Source organism: Apis laboriosa, unplaced genomic scaffold, assembly GCF_014066325.1.
Source record: "Apis laboriosa isolate Shangri-la unplaced genomic scaffold, ASM1406632v1 scaffold17_cov146, whole genome shotgun sequence".
NCBI classification, from domain to species: Eukaryota; Metazoa; Arthropoda; class Insecta; order Hymenoptera; family Apidae; genus Apis; species Apis laboriosa.
In genome coordinates this window covers 2,395,534-2,408,382 of record NW_025222181.1, presented here as the reverse complement: position 1 = coordinate 2,408,382, position 12,849 = coordinate 2,395,534, and the positions used below count along the sequence as shown (strand labels likewise).

The window sequence follows — 12,849 nt, the reverse complement described above, 5'->3', positions numbered from 1 at the left end:
CATGCAGGGAGTGGGGGTAGTGTTCGGTTAAATAGTAAAGGCGGATAAAACGTTCCAGAAAAAGTTGTTGAGAAAGATGTCAAGGTACTTGTGAACGCGGAAAACGGTGGCGAAATGTCACGCGGGGGAACTGGGTCACGGTGCACGCACAAAAGCGGGCGAAAACCTCCTAATAACGCGTTTACAGCCTGTGGAAAAACGGTCGACAATGGAGAAACGCGCTCTCGCCGCCAACGCCACCTTTTCTCCCCCCTCCCCCCTGGGACGCGTCGAAACAACGGATATACGAGAAGGATCGATCCGAAAAGAAAACGATATCGCCGTCCTTCGACTCGAATGTCCCCCACCCATCCCATTGCACCGAATCGATTCGAGTTTTAAGTATTTCAAGATGAATTTATTTAATATTTCATTATACTTGTCGAGATTGTTAAGAATTAAGCGGAAATTTCGTCGTTCGGACAATTTTCCCTCAACGATATAAGATATTTTTCCAATCCATTGAGAGAAACACGCGATTCCATTGAGGGGAAAAAAACGAACTTGATCTTCGCGCGTTATCTACTTCGTATATAATTACAGTTATATAATTTATCTCTCTCGAAACCATTCCCTCAACTTTTGTCTAAAACTTTTTGTAAAGTACTGAACACAGTTTTGAAATTACTTTAGTTTCCAGTGGGGAAAAAAAAAAAAATATCTGTGTTCGGTGTTGTCAGTGTAAATTGCTATTATCTATGACGCGCCACGTTCTGAAATAAGTAATAAAGGGAACGAGGCCAAGCGCGTTTGCGACGTAATTCTCCGGATCTATACACTTGGGAGAGGATGATGTTGGAACGTGGTCCGGAAATCCGGTAATACGCAGATCTTTATAAGTATATAAGTCCACCAACTGTCACGATTCATTATATCCCAGTTCACCGGTCTCCCCCCATCTTAATCGCGTTTCCCTCGCAAATCTTGGCGAATATATAAGCTTTAACTTATTTGCCAAAGATTCTCAAGGATTCTCGTATCTTAACAGCATCTAAAATCGTGAGAAATTAATATGAGAATATTTTGAAACTTGGAAGCGAAGACGCAACTTGCTGCGTTTGGCTTTTGTTTAATTATTAGTGTGGATTACATGCATTTTCGATATTAGGGATAGATTTTGTTGAAAGGAAATTTTGATGAAAGTATTTGGCGATATTTTTTGATCATATACGAAGATACAAAGTTCTGATGTCCATTAAAAATGAAATTTTGAAATTTTATGTTGTAATTTATGATGCATTTATTATTTCTTTCATTTCTGATATTTTTTGTCTTTATACTTTTTCTCCTCGTATTTTTTATTGTTTTAAAATTCGAATTTTAATGTTCTCGCGTTCTTCTTTTTTAACATGAATTCCATACACGCTTTTAAATATCTTTGTTCTGTTTCTTTTTTCTTTTATTTATTTCCTCAGTTCCCTCTTTTTTAATGTTCTGTTTTTTTATCAACAATTTTTTTCTATTGTTGCACAATTCTGTTTTTTGAAGATTTTTCCAAAACTTTTTTATTTATTGCCAGAATTTTTCTCTACTTTATTTTCTATTTTTTATTTAGTGGAATTTCTTTACTTTTTTCATTAAGAATTTTTATTTATTAGAAAAGCTTCTTTTTCTTTGTAGAATATATGCTTTCTTTTTCCTTATATCTTTCCTCCTCCTCCTTTTTCCCCTAGATTTAAAAAACCGTCTTTTTTGATTAGACAAAGACTTTTTTATGTCTCAAAATATGAAATTATTTCTCTCAATTCAATCAAAATCACAATCAATTCTTTTTCAAAGAATGTGATTAAATTAATTGATTGCAAGAAGATGAAATATATATGATAAAATGAAAGGCGACGACTCTGAAAAAAACGGTCACCCATCCTTTAAGCAAACATCAACAAATGCATTGCATATGAAAAGCGCATTGACGTTAACATATGTTTCACGCTACTTACGCATTACAGTTACATATTCTTCGATAAGATATATAAATCATTAATGAAGATACGAATCGATAAAATTTTTAAAGAGATAGAGACTTGAATTTTTATTTAAAATCGCGTGAAATTATCTTATTAAAAATAATTTCACAAAAATTATTTTTTCACTAAAATTCTTTTCATTAATGTATCAAAGTAATATTTTTCTTCGTTCTTTGGCCAAAGATAGTCCAGATTTCTTTCAATTAAAAAGAAAAGTTTCTTCGAGTCGATTCGAACAATTAAGAGTTTGGAAGTTAACACTCCTGTTTGATCGATCGAGCATAGTTTTACGCATCTTGGCCAATATTATCTTTTATATCTTTTATATTTTATCAGAATTATTTTATTAGAATTTACTCAATTCTGTACTATGATCACGGGAACAATCAATGATTCAAACAATTAAAACTTCTTTGATTTGTATCACAGATCACAACTTGCACCACTCAATAATACAAATTCCTATCTCCGTAACTACGAATTCAAGCATCTGAAATTAATAATAAATTTTCCTAAACCCAAATTCTCAATCAAAAATCAAAACGAAATGAAAAATAAATCGTGAAATTACTATAATAAAAACAAAAAGAAATCTTACCTACTTCGTCGACGTTAGTCGAGATTCTTAAATTTTCGAGCTAAAAATAAGCCAAGCGATTTTCCCATGGTTCAAGATCGGGAGCAACGTTTCGCAAGCAAATAAGGGGACGCGCATACGAAGGGGAACGGTTCTGCTGTGTAACCTGGCAGCCTATTAAGCTGACCTTCTTCTTGTGAGCGACTGCACAGTTACACCGGTAGGACCTCTTCAAGACCAGGTTTTAAGACCAGGTTTTCAGACCAGGAGAGGAGAAGGAAAACTTACTCAAAGACGTCTGAAATGAGAGACGGTACTCTGAAAATGATAGAGGCAAACACGGCGTGCAGCGCGCGATTTAAGTGGAAACACCTTGGCTCTCGTGTCGTCGATGAAACTTTCAAAATTCTTCGTTCTCTGAAGCTAAAGATCCTCGTCGTACCAGTTCCTCTGGATTCTCTTTTTCTCTTTCTCTCGCGACCCGAGTAAAATTGTCAAGACGGTTGAAGGCGTTCTAAATAATATCTGCAAGATATTTGCGGACGTTCCATGCTAAAAGGAATTTCGTTTGCCGGATGTTTGATAGTTGGACGAGGGCTTCCTTTGTGATTCTGTTTTCACAAGCAACTGTTTTACGAGTTCCTAAACACTGCAATTTTGGATTAACGCACATTCTTTCTAACTTTTGCTTCGTTCTTCGAGTTACCAACTCTCGAGACGTACGTCTGCATGGATTCAGAGAGTCATCGATACTAACGCCACGCGTGGGCATAAATAGTAATTATTTTCACGCTATTTTGAGGTTTGTGATTTTTCCATTCTAGTCATTCTATAATTATGTCTAAGAAATCTTACGAATGTAATTTGCAGGTTTCTCATATGTTTTTATTATTATAACGATACATGAAATTTTCAAAATTTTTCCATTATTATATCTTTTTATTTCTACATTATACGAACTTTCATTCCATTTTCCAATGTTCAAAATCGACACGGTATTAAAATAATGAATTTTTTTATATCGTTTTCTTGGCAAATCAAATATATATTCGGAAGATCTAGAAAAAAACTTGATTCCTTTTCATCAACACGAATTTCTTCTTTATGGATTAAACAAGCATACTATTGGACGATTGCACCGATCATTTCTCGCGTAAAAAAGAAGAAGTGGAAGTCGAAATTACACGTTCGAATTAATGGAAACGTTTAACGACGCGTGTCGTCGAGGAGGAATGGCGATTCATCTGGCAAGGACGAGTTCCCTAAGAAAAAGGAGAGGGGAGGATGCGCGAGCAAGCGTCGAGGGTCATTATAATTTCGTCAGTTTTTGCACGCGTTGCTTTTGCTAGGCTGTCGCGCGTCTCGTCGTTCAAACGAACTCGTTAATTCCATCCTCGCCATTAATATAACGGAACTGTGTCAGAGGCTGATACCGTTGGATTAAAAGGATTAGATAAAAAAAGAGAGAAAGAAAGAAGAGAGATAGAAAAAAGAAATGGGGAAAAGAAAAATTGAAGATAGAAAACTCGACTTCTGGGAAAGAGAGGACGATCTCTTCTCGGGTAAGAGTAATCAGTTCAGAAATCAAAAGTTTCGAGCGGATGCTTTTCTCTTGAGAAAAAGAAGAAAAAAAGAAAAAAGAAAAAGAGAAAAGAAAGAAAATGAAGGGAGTTGCGGTGAAGATCCTTAAATCCTCGTTATGGGAGTTTGAAGCACGCGTTATTCGAAGATTGCTTATCCTCCGTTGAATGGCCCGAGACATTCGATGTCTGTCTCCTTTATTCCCTGCGATTCGAATTTGTATTTCATCTAGCCTCCTCGAAGATTATCAGATAATTTTAATTAGCAGTTTAAGGTTTTTGCGAGAGATCTGCCTTGCCTAAAAATACTACATTATAGATAAATTGCACAGTAATATTTATTATCTTATTAATTTCATACTTAATTTCATATACGTTTAAAATTTCAATCGATACTTATCCAAATATTCTTCCAAAAAATTTACTCGACTGATTTGAAAACCTATTTTTCGTAATTTTCTTAATATTATTTTTTTTATTAAAAATTCATGAAAATGCGGATCTGAGAATCGGTTGATTTGATTATTTAAATTTAATAATTTAGAAAATCTAGAAAATCAATCGTGGAAATATATCACTTTAGGATGATGACTTTCGAGAAATACAAGACGAATCAGAGGATGATGAACTTTAACGAGGTTAATACTATCAAAAGATTCGATGTATCGAATTATACGCGAGCTGGACGAATTCCATTTAATTATCTCGCATTCTCGCGATTCCGCGGCCACGACTCGTGAATTACGGACAAACTCTCGACGGTTGCATGGATTCAGGGGGGCCATCGACACTGGCGCTACGCGTGGGCGTAAATAGTAACTAGTTAGATTCGCGTCGACAAAGAGAATAAAAACTTTTCTCGGGAAAGCAGGATGGAGGTATAGAACGTCTGGCGGCAGCGCGTCTTGAAAAAAAAAAGAGATCCTGGCAATTAACTCGAATATCACATTATAAATATTTGACTAAGAGGATTGTTAATTGAAGAAGAAAATCCATCGAGACAGAGAGTTGAACTCTTTTAATATCTCTTCTTTTTTTAGATCCTCTTTGTCTTTTTTTTTTTTTCTTTCTGTTTTTAGAGATTGTACGAGGTCCAGAACGAACTCAACGCTCGTCCAAGGGAAGGGAAGTCTGAGAGAGGAAAGAGGATCAATAGTAAAACACGATATTCGAGTTTCTCGAGGATTAACCTGGTCACGCAGTTGCACTTGCCTCGATGGTTCTTCCTTTGATCGTTTCGAGTCTTTTTTAAAGATTGTGCAGATATCTCTTCGTTGCACGGCTCGTTGGAGAAGAACGTTCGGCAACGTAACAGAGCAATTTGACGATAAGTTTGCTCTGTTTAATTATAGAAATTGCTCGTTTAAACGACCGTTTCGCGTGCTTGATCGAGTAAATATCCTCGAGGATGCGATCTTCGAATCTTCGAATCTTTTCTTTTCTCGAACAATTCTTCGAGAACGATTAACGAATAATAATAAAATACGATAGCAATTTTTTTTTCTCAAATATTCAGACCATGAAACGATCACGTTTTCTAATGAAGAAAGAATCTTGGCAATCATTATATCAATTTTTCTCAATCTTCTCTCTATTTATTAAACTATAAATATATTTTTCTTTTCCAAAGAAGAGAAATTTATGCGTCAAGCGTGCGATAATTGTATTAAAATTTTCGAAATTACTTTCAGCGATCCCTATTGAGCGAAGCCAGGTCCGGCGCATTGTCCCAACAGGGCCAGGCATGCATTTATGTATGCAATACTCCGAGACTTGGAGCGCCTCGACACCCTAATACGCCGTTATAATTTATAGCAGGCTGCTCCACGCTTTCGGATACATCATCATCCTGCAATATCGATCGGCCGTACAATGAATAATCATGCTTCTTCCTCGAAATGTGAAAACCTCCTTGGCGAGTATTGATGTAACTCTTATCTTTATTGGCGAAACGATGAAAAGTTAAGTTCTGACGAAAGAAAAACAAATAAATTAGGGATCTTGGACTGAAGAAATTAAAAAAAAAAAAAGAAAAAGGAATATAGAAAGTAAAATTTCCGAAAAACGAAAAATATTCGCAATATTTGATTTACAGAAAAAAAGTATATCATCAATGAGATGATGACGTGGAGAAAACACGGAATTAAATTATTTCAAAAAAAAAAAAAAAAAAAAAAAAAAAAAAATAAGGAAGTGAAAGTCAAGAGAGAAAAATTCTCCTTCATAATTTGATTACTTCATAAAAATTTTCGATCTAAAACTTTACGAAAAAAATCGAATAATCGAAATCGTAAAGAAGCTAAACAGAGTTACAAAAAAAGAAAAGACAAACTTCGAGAGGAAAGGAAAAAAATTCGTCAAGGATCGACGAATTTAATTTCCTGGGCCGAGATCTGCTCATCATGGCATCCGATGTTCGACAAAAACCCGAATTATACCCGGCCATTATTCCCGTAATCCGTTAATCCGTAAATCGAAACACTCGCTCCTTCGATCTGAATTTCAATAGGTGGCTGGATATCGACGAAAACACGAATAAAACAGGCGACCTTCTATATAAATATCCGGAGGGGAGGGGAGGGGAGGATAATTCATCGAAATAAAATTCAAGGATTTACGGCTTCTACGTCCCCGTATCCATTGTAAAATGACCACGGTCGATGTTTCATGTTCGAAAAGATTACAATTCGACGATGGATTTTAACGTTCGAGCGTGTGGATTAAACCCACATCGCGTATAATAAATGACGAGTAATTTCGTACATATATATATATATATATTTGATTCGTCACGATATTATCGTGATTATAGCAACGATTGCTTATAATGATTTCGATATTAACATTTTTGATATTTCGTCGCATTATTTTTGTAATTATTATTATACGAAATATGTTTACAACAGAATCAACAGAGATCGAATAATAATATTGTCAAATGTATAAAAATAAATACAACAGTATATATATACATATCATCATTTTTTTTAAAATTTAAATTCAATATTTAATTCGAGAGATATCCGAAACGTCATCCGAAATTCTTTAAAAAATCCATCATGCCTCTCGAATCGTGTATCGATGTATATGTGTATATAATATAATATATGTGTGTATATATATATATATATATATACAATTCACACGGTTTCGAAACGCGCTTCTCCTCCATTAATCCTCGCGGATGCAAAGCAACGCGATTCCCACATCAAATGTAGCGTGAGTAGATAGAATCGGGGGGCGAATAGATTCTTCTGTGGAAAGGAAGATAGGGCAGGAGGAGGATAGGCCGTGGCGAAGCTTCCAAGGCCGGCGATCTAGGCCATCTCTGGCCCGCTAATGGATTACCAAGGCGCTCGATAGCAATTAGGATGATATCGACGAGGGAGGCCGGCCGAAAGGAAAACTTCCGGATAATTGGCGGCCGTGGAACGAGAGAATTCCTTTCACTCCGAATTACTTTTGCTCACCAACGCGATCGAGAAATTAATTCGAGAAACTCTCGAGGAATTTTCTGCCGTATCGTGGGAGTAATGATATTTTATTGGGGAGAACGAAGAGCGATGGGAAATAGAGTGACATAAGGATGAATGATGAATAGGAAATGTGTTTGGAGGTAAAGTCGCGTAATTTAGCTTAAAATTCGATTAAATTCTATTAAAATTAAGAAAACTTTGAACTCCGTTGTAACTCCGGGGATAGTGACTTCCGGTCGATGAGTGAAGGATCGTTAGAGGGATGAAACTTTGCTCTTTAAAACGCATTTTCAATTATCCTGATATGATTTCCGGTTCCGGAGATATCGTAGTGTAAAGAAGAGATAATTTTTAATTGTTCATCTTCGAAATCCGATCAAGATTGGAAAATCTTTAAATAATCTTTAAATCATTGTAACTCCAAGAATAGCGAAGGATGAAGCGTGGATTCTTGCTTTTTAAAATGCATTTTCGTTCATCCCAATAGAACTTCCGGTTCTGTAGATATCGTCGTGTAAAGAAAAAGATTTTTAATCATTTACCTATCTCTGTTCTTATCACTTGCACTCGTCTCATTGACTTCAGACAAGTGACAAACGCGATTCTAAGAAGATACATTTCTAGGAAAAAATATAAATTACTAGATCGCTGATTCTCTCTTCACTAGTGTCTTAATCGCTATGGACAGTTCGATTTCTTATATCTCGTTAATTGATTAAGATATCGGGATGAAACAAAAAAAAAAGAACTTCAATGATTTTTTTTTTAAAATAAATTTTGATAATAAAATTTTTAATTTCTTTTTAAAAGTTATACGCGAGAAATACAAATGAATTTATTTGTGATTCCACGTTTCCACAAATTTTTAGTATAAACAAACAACATTGTTGGATTCAAACGAATGATCGTGCACACTCCGTTAATTTCAGATATTCTATCACGGTTATAAAAAAAATTGCAAAAAAAAAAAAACGAGGAGAGGGGAAAAAACATTTGAAAAAGCAAGTTTCCGAATATTCGTGTATATTCCCGTCCAACCGAAAATTTCTGATCCCCCGTTGAAAAGTATATTGGGTCAATGCTGGAAAAGTGTTTTCGACAGTTTCAACTCCATTCAATGGTTCATTCGTTACACTTTTGACACTCCACCCACTCTTAATTCGATTATCGGTATATATCCAGGCTTTGAGCTTCGGCTGAGAACCGGATATGGTGTGTACTGACCCGTCAACGTCTAGCCAATTAGACGGATACCTCTACATCGCAAACGCTCATCCGCCACTGCTTGCTTCCGGCCCCTAGCCTAAATTGCATTTGACTAGAAATAACTTTCATCGATGTATCTGTTTCTATTGGATTTTACGAGCTGCTGATTTTTCATAAAATGAAAATTCTGTGAGTAATATTTATTTCGTTTTATTGTGGACTTATTTTTCAATGAAGCTTCTTTTCCTTATCCATACTTTTCGTTTAAATCCAAAGTTGATCTCGTCCTCTGAACAAAATAGAATGTTAAAGTTAATAAAATATTTTTAAAGAATTTTTCTTTTCTTTTCTTTTCTTTTTTTATTTAAATTCAAAATTGTTATATTAATTCGATTTCGAAGTCATTAGAAAAATCGAGTCTGCCAACGTTTCGAATATCAAAAAATATCACGACCAATAATCAGTAAACGTCATTAAATTTAATGATAAAAATAAAATTTCGATATATTCTTTAAACGTTTATTATACTATAAAATCTTATCGAATTTTCTATTTAACGATTTGAATATCGATTCTTTGTTATCTATTCAGAGCAAGAAGTACGAAGAACAGTAGACGATTGGTCGAATATTTTTCTTTTTTTTTTTTGTAAATGAAATTTCAGGTACCTTACGTATGACGTACATATAAAGAAATATGATTTACACCAGCGATCCATAGGTAGAGAGGATGAGATTTTTATCCAATCCTCTTTCGTGATGATTAATTCGAGCCGGTATAACCTTGCCTCGAAATGGCGGATGAAATTGGAAAAAATGTTAGAGGATTGTTTCATGAAAATTGAATATTTCAACGTCTAAAGCAAAGTCTAATCCTCCTTTTTTTAACGCAATTTCTTATCCCGTGGATATCTAGAAAATTATGCAGTTTAATCGTTAAGTTTTATGGAAGATTAAATATTTAAGAAAAAAAAAATCTCACGTTGTAATTCACACACTTTCGTGTACACATTTCGAATACTCGATTGGATCGTATGGAAATAAATTGCAAATTTCACATACGCGAACTTGAAGTGAAATTTGAAATTAATTAATTCAAAGAAAAATTAATGCTTAAATTGAATATTAATAGTTTAAATATTTTGTAATTCCGACTCTGAAAACGTATCACGTCCTCAAGAAAAATCTCCAAATCCTCGACGAGTTTTTGAAGAAAATCGATTACCACTTTAAATGTAGTGTGACCGAGCTCTAACGACATTATGACCGGTGTCGTCTGTGTAAATCGAGTCTTAAATTCCAAGTGAAAATCTAGTCGTGTGTCGTGTACGTGGAACGCATGCAAATGAATCGAATGCACGAGTTTCCTAGTCGAGTTACCACCACCGGCTCTCCGTTCGTTCCGTGTTCTGCTCGAAAAACGAAAGTTTCTGGTAGAAACCGGACCAGAGAGAGAGGAATCGTTTATCAAATACTCGAGTACCGGTACCGCGAACAGAAGTCCCAACTTTTTCCATCGGATCCCCTCCAACCATTGCGAAACTTCCTCGAAACTTCCCTGTCCAAACACTGTTCACATTATTTCGCATCGATCTATGCTAATATCATCGAGAGAGAAATTCGAGATTTTTCGAATTTATTTTTCGTTGTCGATGAATTTTAAAAAAACATTTGTCTATTTGTTGAAATGTATCAACTTGCATTGCACATCGATCAGAGAATTCTATCAATTTTCACCAAGTTTTCACTTATCGACAATCACCATTGTCGCTCACTTTGACGTTACTTGTTACCCAAACTATCGAGGCGGTAACAAGAAGCGAAAGTATGGGTTCAAGTTCCGTACGAAACTTTTCAATCGAATACTTTGCGGAAGAAGACCGCTCGGGGCGCTTCGATAGCCGTAGACTACACAACCTCTGTCGAATCAATTAGCGACTCTCCCCACCATTTCAATTTACAGTCACACTTGTCTTTCTAGTTATTCTCTATCTGCACACTTTGTAGTCTACGATTTCTAGTTACTTTTCTTTCACTTCACTCAATTATAATGAATCAGAAATATTGGCCATTCGATCCATACTATATAGATTGTAAATTATTGAAACCATTTTTTCTGCTATATTTTTCTAATTCTGAAAATCCATTAGCATTCCATTTTTCGATCGAGTGATTCGATAATGGAAGAGCTGGTAAGTAACGTATTAGTGATTGGTTCATAAAATTATCCCCACTATATATGGACTTTTTTATACTTCACATCGTTTCTGAGAATCACTCAGCATTCTATTTTTCGATCATTTGTGATTCGATGGAAAGAGAAAGAATTAACCGGTTGAGAAAACTAGTTACTTTTCCTCTACCCGTTGCCTCTTAATTTACATTCACGTCTCCCTCAACTTGTTTCTCTGTAAAACAGAGAGGAAGAAATTACGGCGGATTTTGAATAAAAATACACACTTTCTCGCTACTTCAAAAACTTAGAAAACTTAGGAAGGAACTTTTTTCCTCGTCTCGAATCGAGGAAAACTGGATTTCACACAAAAGAGGAATACGGCAAGACGAAACAAAGGCGAGAAAGAAAAAAAGAAAAAAATTGAGAAGAGTGTCGCCATTTATCATTCTTCGACTCGGTCACGAATTAAAGCCATCCAACGTCGTGGTAAAACGTCGTGGAAAGCAACTTTTTATTTTCCTCTGTTTCTTATCCAACTTCTGGATTCCAGAAAGATACTTAAAAGGGTATACTTCGCATAACGGGATGCGCTTTCGAGGCGCGGAAGATTACGTGGAAGTACGATGTAAAGTACGAAGCAAAGTGCACGAGGCAATAAAATTTTTACTTTGTCGTTTTGAAAAACCAGAGAAGAAGATCTACAGCGGCATAATCTGAAACGAAGTCTTAGACAAGTCGCCTTTCAACTTCTCTCTTACGATCTCTTTTTCGAATTAAATTCACGTTCGCAGTGATAATCTTTTCTGCTAATTAAAAATTGAAAAGCACGAAAACGATCCGGATCGAAAAATTTTTTTCTTTAATTAATAAAAATCTCTTCAAACTCTTGTTAAAAGTTGAAAGAAATTTTTTATAATATACATAACCTATATATTAATTTATGATCATAATTTATTTTAATTTATGATTAATTTTTCATTTTTTGATTTTCAATCTCAATCTTCTTTATCATCGAACGAAAATTTCTTGTGAATCCTCTGTAATCCTCTCTTGACAATGTACGAATATAATCAATTTATAACTGATAAGTTGCTTTCGTTCTATCCTTTTTCATTTTATCTCGATGTCCCTGACGAAAGAAAGTTTTTACAATTCTCATCTCTTTTTAACAATACGTGTCCACGTTAATTCACGAATATAAATTTAACATTTCTTCCATTGCGTTAATAAAAATATCACGCGATATCCCTCAGAATAATGTAATAAAATATTCCATTTGAATGAAATCACGAAAAGAGATATTATAACAATTGGAAAAAGGATCAAGAAATCATAATGATCCAAATATTCATGAACGAAAATTTGACTCGTTTCCACGTAACGTTCACGAGGAAAGAAGAAGGCGAACGATTTTACTAATCGAATAATCCAGCAATTTCCGCTTCCATCTCGCTTTCGATTCGAATCTCTCACATTTACTCGTCGAATCCATTTTTGAGCGTGCTCGAGCGTGCAAACAGTTTCCACAACTCGTGGTATACAGCTGTTCCGTTTCCAAGGAATATCTCATCCGATTATAATTATTTTCCTCGAGTTTCATCCTCCGAACAAGCGTCGTCGCGCAACTGCGGTCGTGTCTTAGAAGTTGGCCAGTTTGTAGCATTAACACTTTGCCAGATCTAATGAAATTAGCAGTCGAGTATTAGCTCGGTTCGTTGTGAAACTTCAAGCTCAGGAATTTCTATCCTGTGAAAATTCGAGACATCCGTTTCTGAATATATGTATATATATATTCAGTTCTTTTAAATCAAATTTTAAATTAAATTCCA

At 35.1% G+C, this 12,849-nt stretch overlaps 1 protein-coding gene and 1 long non-coding RNA gene across 4 annotated transcripts in view; both read right to left on the bottom strand.

Annotated features, from left to right (window-relative positions):
* Positions 1 to 12,849, bottom strand: part of LOC122711723 (tyrosine-protein kinase Btk29A) — a 159,448-nt gene that overhangs the window by 114,288 nt on the left and 32,311 nt on the right. The gene's annotated exons all lie outside the window — the stretch shown is intronic.
* On the bottom strand, positions 7,341 to 11,023 carry LOC122711736. Its single transcript, XR_006346169.1, has 3 exons — positions 9,827 to 11,023; positions 9,514 to 9,756; positions 7,341 to 9,134 (listed from the first exon to the last, which is right to left on the bottom strand). It is a non-coding gene; the product is annotated as an uncharacterized LOC122711736 (long non-coding RNA).